The sequence below is a fragment of the Aquarana catesbeiana genome, linkage group LG03 (assembly GCF_042186555.1).
Source record: "Aquarana catesbeiana isolate 2022-GZ linkage group LG03, ASM4218655v1, whole genome shotgun sequence".
NCBI classification, from domain to species: Eukaryota; Metazoa; Chordata; class Amphibia; order Anura; family Ranidae; genus Aquarana; species Aquarana catesbeiana.
This window is the reverse complement of record NC_133326.1, coordinates 83,309,402-83,324,079: the sequence shown is the minus strand read 5'-3', so window position 1 is coordinate 83,324,079 and position 14,678 is coordinate 83,309,402.

Here is a 14,678-nt window from a genome sequence, read left to right as displayed (position 1 = left end):
CTCCCTGAGAAGAGTGAAGGGAATAAACCTGTAGAGTTCATGGAGGGGTGGTTCAGAGACATGTTTGGTAAAGACGCATTTTCCGGCATGTTCGCTATTGAGCGGGCACATAGAATTGCCCCGAGGGTCCCACACTCAGGGGGTCAGCCAAGGCCCCTTATAGTCACATTGCTGTTTTTCAGGGACAAGGTTACTGTTCTCCAGAGAGCAAGAGAGATGAAGAATATTATAAACAATGGCGCAAGAATATCCCTGTATCCAGATTTTTCCCCTGAATTGCAGAGACAGAGAGCAAAATTTATAGAGTGCAAACGAAGTTTACAGCAGCGTGGACTTAACTATGCGTTGCTGTATCCAGTTTACGGGTAATAGCAAATGGAGAGGTGAAATTTTCCAATACCCCTGCGGAGGTGTTGTCTTGGTTGGAAAAGAATGAGGGAGGGTTGCGGCCAGGTGCACAGTCTCGGGGGGAGAGGGGGAGGGAGTAGGAGGTTAGAATAGATGGATGTTTCGCCTTTTTTTTTTTTTTTTTCCTTTCTTTCTTTTTTCTGGCCTCTCCTCTCCTTCTCCCTCTCCCCTTGTGCGTTGTTTTTTCCGCCCCTTTCCTAAGGGCACATTTTTTAAAGGTGTGGGTGTAGGGAGATAGTAGTATAAAAATTGTACACATATTAAGTATGTTGGGGGTAATCCCCCTCGGATAAAAGGGTTCAGGTTGCAACGCAAAAGGAGGAAGGAGGTATACCCAGGTTGAAAGGGTTAAACACGGTCACTTTAGAGGCTCGGTGGGATAGGCCCAGGTTGGGGCAGTTGGGGGAGGGGGGGGGTTGGGAGGGGATGGAGGGTTGGGAGGATTTGGGGGTGTAGAAGGAGCTATGGGGAGGGGGAGGGGGGTAGAAAGTTAGAGTGGTGTGAAAGAGATAATATGGGGGTTACACAAAAAATAAAGGCACTAGAACGTCAAAAATTAATCACAACAGTTTTGAGAATTAAGTGTTATTTTGAGGTATAGGTATAAGAGATGATAGGCACAAAAATAGGTAAATTTAAGTGTATGAAGATATGTTCATGGAATGTAAGGGGAGTGAAAGATGTCTGTAAGAAACAAGCAATCTTCTCTATGGCCAGAACAAGGGGTGTTAGGATATCTGCCTTCAGGAGACCCATCTAGAGAAGGGCTCAGTGAATATACTAAGGAATAGGGGCTACCAAGAGCAGTACCACTCAACTCATACATCGTATTCGAGGGGAGTGAGTGTATTGATAAACACTGGATTGGTTTTCTCCTGTAGACAGAGTAGATTAGATGAGTATGGTCGGTATGTCTTTCTCTATTGCAATATTGAGGGACGGGACTTCATTCTTGCTAGTGTATATATACCTCCTCCATTCAAAACTGAGATACTCAACAAACTAATAAGTTTTATAGCAGATAAATCTGGGGTGCCAGTTATAGTGATGGGGGATTTTAATATGGCCATGAACAACTGCTTGGATAGATTTCCGGCAGGGTCTTCTCCTGGATGGGCATCTAGGAGCCCGCTCCTCCAATTTTGTGAGCAAGTAGGGTGGGTAGATATCTGGAGGAGGTGGCATCCAGGGGAGAGGCAGTATTCATGCCACTCAAGGACGCATGCCACTCTATCTAGGATAGACTTGGTGTTTTGTAATGAGGAGGCTTTGAAAGTGATGGATGGGATTGAGTATGATCCAAGGGGGCTCTCGGACCACTCACCTGTGATTTTCTCAATCAAAACGGGGGGGTGCGTTGGTCGGAGGGAGTGGAAATTGAATCCCTTTTGGCTTGAGGTGGTTGAGGATGATGGGGATGGAAGCAATTTGAAAGAATTCATAACCCTGAATCAAGGATCTGCCCCGTTAGGCATAACCTAGGAAGCCCTGAAGGCTTACCTTAGAGGAGTTCTTATACAGAAAATCTCTTATGTTAAAAGGAAAGCACAAATTAAAGAACATAAAGCTAGGGTGAAGGTAAGGGAGGCAGAAGATAGATATTTAGAGGAGCCAACTACAGCTAGGCACGAGGCTTGGGTCAAGGGCCAGGAGGAATACAGAAAAATAGCCCTGGAAAAAGAGGAAAAGCGGAAAATGTTACAGAAACAAAATTTTTTTTGTGAAGGGGAATCAGTGGGTAGGACCTTGGCATTAATAGCTAGGGCTAATGGCTCTCCATCTACTATATCTGCAGTGTGGGATAGGGACGGGAACACTATAAGACGCACTTCCGGTATGGTGAAGGTGTTCAAAGAATACTATGAAGATATGTACAAAGCCCCACAAGCAGATGTAAAAGGGGAGATGTGGGAGTTTTTTGGAAAATTAAGAATAACTTCGCTATCCAGTGAGGAGAGGGAGGCCCTGGAAGCCCCGCTGACATTGATGGAGTTACAAGGAGTGGTAAAGGAAATGGTGAATCAAAAAGCGCCAGGACCTGACGGATTACCGGCAGAACTGTATAAAAAATATGGAGAGACCCTGCTCCCAAAATTGTTAGAAACTTTGAACGGAGCCATGGTGGAAGGTAGCTTACCCATATCTATGACAGAAGCCACAATCATAATCCTTTTGAAAGAGGGGAAGAACCCATTGGACCCTGCATCATATAGACCAATCTCACTATTATGTACAGACGTTAAGATCTTGGCCAAAGCCCTAGCAAATAGGCTAAAAAAAATAATCTCTAGAATAGTACACACGGACCAAACCGGTTTTATACCGGAGAGATCAGTGAGTATGAACATTAGGAGAGTATATGGCAACATACAAGTTCCTACGGAGAGAGGAGGTAACAGGGCGATTTTGTCACTAGATGCAGCCAAGGCATTTGATAGCCTTGAGTGGCACTATCTGTGGAAGGTATTGGTAGAGTTTAAATTCGGCCCAAATTTTGTGAATTGGCTGAGGCTTCTATATGACAAACCAAAAGCTAGAGTCAGGGTCAATGGGGAGTGCTCCGAGTGGTTCCAGTTGGGGAGGGGGACGAGACAGGGGTGCCCGTTGTCGCCCCTGCTTTTCGCCCTCGCACTGGAGCCCTTGGCAACTGCTCTGAGAAAATCACAAGAAATACAGGGTTTCAAAAATAGGGGTGTAGAAGAGAAAATCGCAATGTATGCAGATGACATCCTGCTATTTCTGGAAGATACACAAACCTCCCTACTAGCAGCCGTGAAATTAATTAAAGAATTCGGATACTTTTCAGGTTTAAAGATCAATTGGGATAAATCAGCCCTGTTGCCTGTAGATCCCCTAGTGAACTCTCTCCCAAGTCAGGTGAATTCTATAAAAATTGTAGATCAAATGAGATACTTGGGGGTAAACATAACCAGAGATCCAGGGCAGTATATAACAGGGAATGTAGTACCATTAATGGTTAAATTGAAACAGAAGAGCCGGGTGTGGGGTGGCCTTCCTCTCTCGGTCGCCGGTAGATGCAATCTTATTAAAATGATATGGATGCCACAAATCCTTTTTATTCTCCACAATTCCCCTGTCTGGATTCCAGGGCACTGGTTCAGGAAGCTGGACAGCTTATTCAGGGAGTTAATTTGGAAAAATGGAGCGGCTAGGATGGGATTGAGGGCACTGCGGCGGCCGAGGGAGGCGGGAGGCCTGGCACTACCGGACCCCTGGTGCTATTTTTTAGCAGCCCAAATGCAGTTTATGAGAGGCAGCAATGCGTCTGAAGAAAGGGTGGGAAGAAATAGTTTATGGGCCAGCAACAATAGTCAGAATACAGAGGTAGAGGCAGTGGAGGCAGAACACTTTGGATATAGTTGCCCCACAACCCAGTTAAAGATCAGATGTTGGAAGACGGTAAAAAAGATATTGGGATATGTGGGATTCTCTGAGTTCTCCCCGCTATGGAACAACAAGAACCTAAAGGAGTTTAGTGCGGTGGGGAAAATAGAAGAATGGGAGAGGAAGGGTATTCACTGCTTGATGCAACTGTACAAAGCAGGGAGGTTGAAATCATTTCAAGAGATAAGAGAAGAGTTTGGACTACCCAATAGATCGCTTTTTGGTTATTTGCAGGTGAAGCACGCCCTGGAAGCACAATTTAAGGGCAAGGAGATAGAGTGGTGTGAAATGCCCGTGTTAAGGAAATTGGTAAATAGTATGGGATCCAGAGGGGGGATCTCAGAGATTTATAAGAGCATATCTGAGGCGGGGCAGGCAGGGAAGGTGGAGCCCAGGAGGAGAATTAAATGGGAGGAAGAGGTTGGCTTAATAACGGCGGAACAGTGGAAATTCAACCTAGCATTGGGATCAAGAGTATCTCTTTCACCATCACAAGGGATCTCTCATCTATATTTGATTTATAGACTCTATTATACACCAGCAAGGTTATTCAGGTTCTGAAAGAGGCAGGATGCGAAATGTCAGCGTTGTGGGGATAAGAGAGGGGATTTGTTACATATGTTTTGGCGTTGCCCCAAGCTATATAGATACTGGGAAAACCTAGTGGAGGAAATTAACACAGTATTCGGATCCTCACTGGTAATGGAGGCTTGAACCTGCCTCCTGAGCCTATTTGAGGTAAATGGCATGTTGAAGGACACCCAGACAGCAATTATAAGCAATTAATTGTACCAGTGACAAGATTGATGTATATCAAAATGCTAAATATGCTTCCTTGATTGAAATAGCCAGCAGGATCTGGTTCCATTCTGAAATGTTTTGTGCTAGGCACAGTGCTTTCTCAAAAACAGGGAAAACATTATGCCTACTGCAAAACATTTCAGAATAGTACCTGTTGTTCATACCATACAATGAGAGTTTTAGGTTCCTGGGAAAGATTTCCTCTTTTACCTTGAGCTGTGACACTCAATCCAAATTCAGTCTAACTCCTTAGAAGTCAAACTCAAAGAGACACCTCTGGAGGAACTTTTACTATCCTCGCATGAGACCAATCTGATCTCTAAGCACTACACGGAGCTACTTAGCGCTAAATTAGCATCCCCCTGTTGAGTAAGATCCACATGGCATGTGATGATTCCTCAACTATCAGTGGAAGACTGGGAGGAGGTTGAGGAAATGTATACAACCTCTGTAATATCATCCAAAGATAGACTTATTCAACTTAAGTTATACCACCAAACGTACTAAACGCCTCAACATCTATATCTCCTAAAGATTAGACTACCCCCCTATGTTTTTGTCTCTGCAGTCAGGAAGCAGTCTCTTTCATACCCTGTGGCTGTGTATATATGAGCCTGGATGAGCACTGGTGCATATGTGTAGGCACGTCCGCGTACACATACTGTAGGTGTACATGTGTGCACACATCCACAGAAACTCTACCTGGATTGTCTTCAGCTCCGGTTCCTGTGTTCCTGGTTTCTGAAAGTCTACAAACCTTGTTCCTGACCAGGCTACATCTGACACCTCTCTTGGATCACTCCTGCCTGTTATGTCTGCTGCTCACTTGTGTTACCGATCTCGGCTTGGATTTCTGACTACCTTTCTGCCTCCTGACTTGGTAGCTCGCTGCCAGCACATTACTGACTTTTGGCTGTTTCTGACCTTGAACTTGATCCTGACCCTGCACCTGTCTGCCTGGATGCTGCTGAACAAGGCTTGTGACTAGACTCCATACTGCCACTGGAAGGACGCATGTGTTTCCAAAATTCAGCTCACTACAACAGCTTCTTGGCACCTGCACCCTTCCACTGCCCTAGCAGTCCCTGTCTCCACTAACAGGGGTGTTTGGATGGGAATTGCACAAGAGGCCACCCTCGTCACCTTGGGCTCCACAGTCAGGTTAGTGACAGTTGGCCCTCAGTCTTCCATATGTTCAATGCCCCAAGGTTTTCCTCTTGAGGTTGGTGGATGACTTTGATTGGTTTCCATGCTAAAAAAACTGTTGCAAATACTTTTATTTCTATGCTAAAAAGCTCATCTTAATCACATTGAAAAAATTTCTCCCATCCACTCTCTCAGAATAGAAACAACTGAATTAAAGCATCCCTTTCATTGCATCAACTCACTTACACTACTAGGGGCTCTCTGAAAAGTTTTGAAAGAATAGGGGTCCTTGGACCAACGCCCCTCTTACTGCTTGACTATGATGGGTTCCTGGTTGGCCCTGATACCTTTGATTCACTCTATTTCGAAAATATTGGCTGTGTGATTTTTCCTATTGAGATTTCACTGTATAAGCAATTTGTATTATGTAAGCAGAAGACAGACTCTTTCAATGGTCAAAGGGTTGTATTTTATTTGTAGTTTTTCTAATTTTAAAACAATAAATATCATCTTTAAAAAAAGAAAAAAAAAGTACCTGTTTCTGGTGGCTATTTTAATAAAGCAAGAATAATATTCTGCATTTTGGTGTGTGGCATTCAGTTGCTGGAACAATTAATGTTCGTCTTCAAATGTGACGTCTTCAGCAAATGCTTGATAGCTTTTTTTGGCACCTGTCAGCAGCTATGTTAACAATTGCTTCCAGGATCATAGAAAATAAACATCACAAGTGTTGTAGACACTTTCCAAACACTTTACAGAAGTTAAGCATTTGGGAAGCACTCTGACTTCTATTACAGACATACAGACATTAGTGTTTACAGGCTTCAACACCTGCTGAACTTTATAGCTAGTGTCCAAATCAAAGCACATCATTGAGAAGCAAGATACAGGTAAGCTCATTTTTAAACACAAATACTGTGGGGTTGATTTACTAAAACGGGAGAGTGCAAACTCTGGTGCAGCTCTGCACAGAAACTAATCAGCTTCCATTTTTTTTTGTCAAAGCTTAATTGAATAAGCTGAAGTTAGAAGCTGATTGACTACCATGCACAACTGCACCAGATTTTGCACTCTAGTTTTAGTAAATTGACCCCTTTAATGTGCTAACACATTTGCAAGAGTATGCCAAACATATGTGAAGGGCTTTAAATGCTTCTCATCATTTTACCAAATGCCCAATTTTAAAACCAGTAATAAGAATCCATACACTCAGGCTAACTCCTAAGCTCAAAGAACAACAACAACAGCAACAATTCCCTCTGAGTGATCAATGTACATTAAAATGATTTTTCCAACTTTGTTGTAGATTCCTACCTGTTTCAGCTCTAAAGAAATAGCTATTTGTGTGACCATGGGCTTTGGATACTAATTTTGAATGGGAGTGATTGGTTCATTATAATCACCTGGAGCACTCAGTGTTCTTAGGGCGTATCTTACCAAAAAGGAAATTTGTTGCGGAGTATGCCTAAAATCTGACTTCTCAGTTCAGACATCTGGGAAAATCAGTGGGCCAATCACACAAGCAGAAAATGACATTTTTAGGGAGTTCTATACACCAACAGTGTAGGAAACATTTCCAGGTTGCCATGCTGTATTGAATTTTACAACAAATTAAAGCACCGAAGATTAAAAATGGAAAGGTAATTAGAAAAAACAAAAAAACAAAAAAACAAAAAAACAAAAAAAAACACAACATTAAATCACATTATGGCTAGTGTAGCAATTGTATTTTTTTTTTTGCTAGATTTTTTTCCTCAAAGGAATATGGGTTCCCCCTTAACTTTTAAACTCAACCTAGCCTTAAAGGCAAAGTATGGATTTGAGGTTTTCTTTTAATCATACTTACCCAGGTGGATGTCCCTCGCCGTCTCTAAGGGTGAGAGCTAAGTGATCAAACACTGCGGATAACTCAGTTCTGCCCAACGCTCTGAGCAGAGAGCGGTGACTATCAGTCACCACTCTCTGCTCTGCCCCCCCTTCTCCCTGGATCGCTGGGCTGTGGAGGGGGCAGGACGGCTGGATCAGACTCTCCTGGGTGGATCACAATCTTTCCGCAGCCTGGACCGGCTCTGTGACGTCAGCCCGCTGTTGACTGAAAATGGGTCACAGAAGTGCGGAACGAACTGCACTTCTGTGACCCACAGGATAGGTACAGCCAAACGAGCTTTGGCTGTACGTCTTTAACAGTATCCCTAAGTCAACAAACATTATAACATTATAACAACAAACAACTAATACTATTGCCGAGATACTAATGCATAAAAAATGGTGGATCTTTAAAAATGTCATGCAATAAATATTTTGACATCTTTTTAACAATTCGCAAAATTATCTCCACCTAAAAGACCTCATTTTCTTAGTAAACATTTATTTTGAGGCTACTTAATCCTGTTCTTTATTTTGGAATAAAAGTGCAAATACAAATGGTTACATTTCAGTGGAACAATCCTCCATCTGTCAGGCTGCAAAATCTCGAGACCAATAAAAACACTACACAATGACAGCAGCAAAATGTACACTCCTTTTAAAAATATTTACCATCACAAGCATCATGCATTTGTAAAAATCTAAGTACATTTTCTGTACAAATATCTCAGTATCTGTCAGAACAATGGCAAAGGAATACCAAAATAATTAGTATGTGCTCAGTGACTGCATTCTGGAATTAAGTGTTTTGCATACTAAGCATGTATAAATTACCCAAAACAAAAAACACAGCATGCACTCTGATTGAAGCACCATAGAGAATATATAAAATATAACTTATTCTGAAAACTGGGGATTTGGGGATTACTGTCTCATTCTTTGATTAAGTGTATATAAAGTATATCTTGTTTTCTAATTTATCTTGGCTGACAGCATAAGCTGATCCTCCTGAGGGCTCACCAGGCATTTGGGAAGTAAAAAAGGTAAAATGTGCCCCGTTGTTTCAACTTAGTGGACACATTTTTGGGTTATTGATGAAATTACCCAGACTGTTGGTTAGTACAAGAACATCTGACTAGGTTAATTGGGTAGTGTGATCCGAGTGTAAATGTGCAGATAATTCTCTTGCAAAATCAGATATCAAAAGCCATCCAGACCAGTACCACATGTGCATCAGCATTTTATGCGTTAACATGCATAACGTCAAGACAGACCACAAAAAACCTTTTAACGCGTATGTACCTTATTTCTCTTTTCAGCACACCACAAGCAAAAATGTGTTCATTGTGTTGCCCTAAAACAGAGATAGATTATGGTGTGTTGGGGGTGTGCATTGGGCTACCACTCAAAATAAATTATACCACACTTTAGAAGCTTTCTGGTTTCTGGCCTAGGACTTGGTGCCAAAAGTTATCACCTCAGAATTTATACTTGTACAGCCACACTCAAAAACACAAAAAATCAAGTATCAGGATCTGTTGCCAATAATAATTGTTGCGCTGTACCTTTAACACCTCCCTGTGCGGCCTATAGCAGAATGATGGCCTTTACCTTTCTAACTGAATGTCATATGAGGTCCTTTAGAACAGACCGCTCGTGTGTGCCCCGGGAGCGCACAGCACGGCGATCCGTGGTGCGGTGTGTCCCTTGGACACACGGCATCACTGATCTTGGTAAAGAGCCTATGACGTAGGCTCTTTACCATGTGATCAGCTCTGTCCAATCACAGCTGATCAGAGTGTAAATAGGAAATCCCGGTTATCAGCATTCCTCTGCTCACACTGATAAGCGGCTTTCCTCACAGGTGAGATCTTCCCCATTGGTAATGCTTGTCAGTGCCCACCAGTGATACCTTTCAGTGCCCATCAGTGCCACCTATCAGTGCCCATTAGGGATGAGCCAAACACCCCCCCTGGTTCGGTTCGCAACCGAACCTGCGAACGGATTGAAAATTCGAATGAACGTTAGAACCCCATTGAAGTCTATGGGACTTGAACGGTCAAAATCAAAAGTGCGCATTATAAAGGTTAATTTGCATGGTATTGTCCTTTTTAGGACCCGGATCCTGCCCCAGGGGACATGTATCAATGCAAAAAAAAAATTTTAAAAACTGCCGCTTTTTCAGGAGCAGTGATTTTAATGAAGCTTAAAGTGAAAAAAAAAAAAAAAAAAAAAGAAATATTCCTTTAACCTCCCTGGCGGTATTCCCAAGTCTGGCTCGGGGTGGATTTTCAATACCAAAAGTGGTATCCCCGAGCCAGACTCGGGATTGCATCGCAGGATCCATGTAGAGGATACTTACCTTGTCCCTTGGATCCTGCGATGTCTCCCCGCTGTGATCGACGAGCTGCCGTGTCTCGCTCGATTCACAGTGCTGAGCTCCGTTCCCTGCGAGCGTTGCGACGCACGGGGACGGAGTTCGGCGGCAAATTCAAAAAGTGAAACACAGTACTGTATTCTGTAATATTACAGTATACTGTATCAAATAATTACATATCCCTTTTGTCCCTAGTGGTCTGCCCAGTGTCCTGCATGCAGTTTTATATTATAAAAACTGTTCTGCCTGTAAACTGGAGATTGTCCATAGCAACCAAAACTGTCCCTTTACATCAAAAGTGGTTTTAGACCAGCTAGAAAACAGCGATAATAAATTAGAATCACTTGCAGAATTGAGTGATAGTGATTTGTGGGGAAATCCGTCAAACACTAAAAGTAACGAAAGCGACAATTCTGCAACTGAGCAAATTTCAGTGTTTGATTTGATTACATTATTGAATAATTTTTATTATTATATTATTTGGTTTAATTATTTATAGTTATTTATTATATTATAATTTTTTATTTCATTTTTCAAACTTTATCATACCCGGGATGTCTACTAGACTCTTGTTTGGACAGATTTAAGTGAATTATTCCTAAGAATTACAGGCCTATAATATAAAACGCCAAATTTCTGTGCAAAATAATTGTACCGCTTTCAGCACCTAAAATCTGAAATAATCATACCGCCAGGGAGGTTAAATATCATACCTGGGGGGTGTCTATTGCATGCCTGTAAAGTGGTGCGTGTTTCCCGTGCTTAGAACAGTCCCTGCACAAAATTACATTTAAAAAAAAAAAAAAAAGTCATTTAAAACTGCTTATGGCTTTAATGTAATGTCTGGTCCCGGTAATATGGATGAAAATCAGTGAGACAAACGGCATATGGGTACCCCCCAGTCCATTACCAGGCCCTTTGGGTGCGGGGTTCCCCTTAATAACCATACAAGACCCAAATTAAAAAAGGAAAGGCATGGGGCCCCCAGGCCCTATATACTCTGAACAGCAGTATACAGGCGGTGCAAACAAGACAGGGACTGTTTGTTGCCAAGTAGAATCTGTTTGCAATTTTGAACTGATACATTAACGTGTTTAGCTCCAGCCAAAAAAATCTATTTTAAGCTTTTTGGAAAACATAGGGAAGGGTTATCACCCCTGTGACATTTGTTTTGCTGTCTGTGCTCCTCTTCAGAAGATTTCACCTGACTTTCTGTCCTAATGACAAATGTTTTTAGAAAATGTGGTGTTTTTAGTGAAACAAGGATTGGTGATAAAGCATCAGTGGAAAGGAGAAAAACTTTTTCCCATATTAACTCTTAAAGGAGAGAATTTCCCTTCCTGGGGTAGATTTAATCTCACTTCCTGTTGTCTCCTTCCGTTTGCAAATCGAAGTCGTTTGTAAGTTGGATGTTTGAAAGTAGGGTCCTGCCCTATATACTCTGCAGAAATTGTAATTGTAAATGAATTGTAATTGCATGCCCCTGTTGAACAGGGGCAGAAAAATTGGGCCTTTGGTGATGGTGGTGGTGCCACAACACTGCAAGTCCTCACAGTTACTCTTGGTGGGTGCAGAAACGGGCCCTGCTGTGAAATATTAGATCAAGAATTGTAATCACGTCCCTGCTGAACAGGGGCAGAAAAATTGGGCCTTAGGCACTGGTGCTGGTGCCACAACACTGCAACCCCTCACAGATACTCTAGTTGGAGAGCAGGAATGAGCCCTGCTGCAAAGTATTGCATCAAAAATTGTAATTACACGCCCCTGTTAAACAGGGGCTGAAAAAAATGGACCTTAGCCACTGGTGGCAGCGCCCAGAAACAAAAATATTCTTACAAGCTATCAGCATGATCATTGAGGAGGAAGAGGATAGTCACTCCGCATAACAGGATAGTCACTCAGCATCAGCATAAGCAGTCTTTGAAGGGATCTGAGATTTCAAAAAAATGTATTCGGTTACATCAGCATCAGGTGCTTGGTAGCTGGTGGTGATCCAGGACTGATTCATTTTTATGAAGGTCATTCGATCGACCGAGTCGATCCTGTGATTGGTTACAAAGCCTCCAGCAGCACTGAATGTGCGTTCCGAAAGAATGCTGGATGCAGGAAAGGCCAGTAGCTCAATTGCATACTGTGCAAGCTCTGGCCAGTGATCCATCCTCAAGACCCAGTAACCCAGAGGATTTTCAGTGGGAAAGGTGTCCAAGTCAGATCTTGCCCCTAGGTATTCCTGCACCATGTAAAACAGACCCTGGTGATGAATGCTGGAACCGATCATACCTTGGGGCTGTGGACTAAAAAATTGTCTGAACGCATCGGTCAGACGGCCACCTCCTCCACCGCTCCTTCTTTGACTGACCGAAGCCTCAGCAACACGTTGTCCAGAAACAGGAGTTTGTAACCTCCCAGTCTCTAGGGACGCGTTGCACAGACCTTTCTGCAAGGCCTCCCGAAGATGTTTCATCCTCTGCTCCCTCTGCGACGGCAAGATAAGGTCTAACATGGATCAAGGAGGGTTGCCAGCCAGTAATGATCCTTCCCCTTGATACCACGAATACGAGGATCCTTCCACAGGCTTTGCAGGATCAGGGAGGCCATGCAGCGTAGGTTTGCTGAGGCATTTGGTCCGGAGTCCTCTGGGTCACTAAGGATGACATAATCCGCAGCCACCTCCTCCCAGCCACGTACAGTAGGTGACCGCGATATTGTGTCAATCTCGCCGCATTTCTCAGGGAGATTTGACACCTGCGAGCCCCGTCACGGGAGCCAGCGCCGAGATGGCTCACTCATCGGGAAAGGAAAACTTTTTTTCCTTTCGCGATGAGTGATAGGCAGTGCTGACAGCTGTCTGGTATGAATCCTGAGGGGGGAACGCCGCGCCAAATTTTAAATAAAAAAACGGCATGGGATCCCCCCCAGGGGCATACCAGGCACTTAGGTCTGGTATGGATTGTAAGGGGAACCTCTTACGCTGAAAAATCGGTGTGGGGGTCCCCCCCAAATCCATGCCAGACCCTTATCCGAGCACGCAGCCCGGCCAGCCAGGAAAGGGGGTGGGGATGAGTGAGCGCCCCCCTCCTCCTGAGCCGTACCAGGCCGCATGCCCTCAACATGGGGGGTGAGTGCCTTGGGGGAGGGGGGCACCTTTAGGCCCCCCCACCCCAAAGCACCTTGTCCCCATGTTGATGAGGACAAGGGCCTCTTCCCGACAACCCTGACCGTTGGTTGTCGGAATCCGGGAGCCCCCCTTTAATAAGGGGGCCCCCAGATCCTGGCCCCCCACCATGCGCATGCTGGGATCGTGACGGGAGGAGGATGAGGAAGGAAGAAGGAAGAAGGAAGAAGGAAGAAAGGAGGAAGACCCCGGAGCTGCCTAATAAATTATTCTTAAAATCTGTGTACTGTGTTTTTTTATTGACACTTTTTTTCCCTAGGTGAATGGGTAGGGGTACCATGTACCCTATACTCATTCACATAGGGTGGGGGGCCGGGATCTGGGGGCCCCCTTATTAAAGGGGGGCTCCCGGATTCCGATAAGCCCCCCGCCCACAGACCCCAACAACCAACGGCCAGGGTTGTCGGGAAGAGGCCCTTGTCCTCATCAACATGGGGACAAGGTGTTTTGGGGTGGGGGGGGCCACAGGGCGCCCCCCTCCCCCAAGGCACTCACCCCCCATGTTGAGAGCATGCAGCCTGGTACGGCTCAGGAGGGGGGGCGCTCGCACCTCCCCACCCCCTTTCCTGGCCGGCCTGCGTGCTCGGATAAGGGTCTGGTATGGATTTGGGGGGGACCCCATGCCGATTTTTCAACGTAGGGGGTTCCCCTTACAATCCATACCAGACCTAAGGGCCTGGGGGGAACCCACGCCGTTTTTTTATTTAAAATTTGGCGCGGCGTTCCCCCCTCAGGATTCATACCAAATAGCTGTCAGCACTGCCTGTCACTCATCGCGAAAGGAAAAAATTTTCCTTTCGTGATGAGTGAGCCAGCACGACATGCACAGTACCCTGTCGCCGAGAACCAGCGCGATGGTATCGCGCTGGAAACACAATCTCGCGGTCAAGTACTGTATCTAAACCAACATTTAATATAGTTGGTAAAGGCATCAGATGGTAACGTTCCTCAAGTAGGCCTACAAAGAGATTGGCAAAAGATGGGGCCGCTGAGCTCCCCATGGCTGTGCCCCGGGTCTGTGCGTACTTGGTGCACTCGAATGAAAAGTAGTTGTTTGTAAGTACAAAATTCAGACATTCGATGAGAAACTCTTTGGGTATGGGTGTTGGCTCCATATTGGTCAAAAAATGTCTGACGGCCTGTAATCCAGCATCATTGGGTATACATGTGTACAAGGATCCTATATCCATGGTTGCAAGTTTCCATCCATCGCCAAAGTGCGTGAATGCATTAAGTTTTTCTAGGAAGTCACTTGTATCCCTAATGTAGGCTGGTAACTTTTTTACCAAAGGTTGTAGGAGATGGGCAAGTAGCTGAGCCAGAGGTTGGGTGATTGACCCTGTACCAGACACAATAGGTCTAAATTTCAGAGGGTTCGTTCCTTTACGAATTTTTGGTAAGCCATAAATGACCCGACAGCGGGGGTGTTCATTGTATAGAAATCCTGCGGTATGGTCAGATAACCAGCCATTCATTTTCCCAAGGTTAACCAGGGAGTTC